Source organism: Cucurbita pepo, unplaced genomic scaffold (assembly GCF_002806865.2).
Source record: "Cucurbita pepo subsp. pepo cultivar mu-cu-16 unplaced genomic scaffold, ASM280686v2 Cp4.1_scaffold001565, whole genome shotgun sequence".
NCBI lineage: Eukaryota > Viridiplantae > Streptophyta > Magnoliopsida > Cucurbitales > Cucurbitaceae > Cucurbita > Cucurbita pepo.
Window position 1 is genome coordinate 1 of NW_019647715.1, and position 604 is coordinate 604.

Consider the following 604-nt stretch of genomic DNA (forward strand, 5'->3'; position numbering starts at 1 on the left):
TACTGAAACCCCTTTGGCTTTTTGCATGAGCATTTCATAAGATCAAGGAAACGGTACCCTATTTCTTTTATAAATACACGAACACATAATCACACACAATAAAATCAAATGCTAGTTATGATTAAAATTTGAAGAACAAACGACAAAAAGTGTCTGGTTGACAAGAATCTGAATGATACCTGTAATGATGGATTCTCAGCCAGAATCAAAAGGGCCCTTAAGACTCCTGAAAAGATGTTGGTGGTATATCAATTTAAACCCAAACTACATTAAGATGTGTAAGGAAATGCATTAATACCTTGGCCTCTCAGATTTGGCATGTTTAGACATAATTGATGCCTGAAATACAAGCCAATTTGTACAGTTATTAATTAATATAAACTTAAGCTTCTCGAAAAAGATCACAAATATTTTGGTTTGATCAGATCGATAGAAGAAAAATATATGGCATAGCCCAAATTAGGCAGAAGAAGAAGAAAGTCCAAACATTGTGTCTAAGACATAAATTTAATCAGAGGAAACTCCAATCTAAATACCATGCAAAAGAATTTCTTGTATTTCCAAACGGGTAGAAACTTCACGAGCACACCAAATTCAGAGAGAT

At 33.6% G+C, this 604-nt stretch overlaps 1 long non-coding RNA gene across 1 annotated transcript; it reads right to left on the minus strand.

The window, feature by feature from the left end:
- Window positions 1-105: 105 nt before the first annotated feature.
- LOC111786363 lies at window positions 106-604 on the minus strand. The gene is made up of 3 exons (XR_002813778.1): window positions 537-604; window positions 299-339; window positions 106-226 (listed from the first exon to the last, which is right to left on the minus strand). It is a non-coding gene; the product is annotated as an uncharacterized LOC111786363 (long non-coding RNA).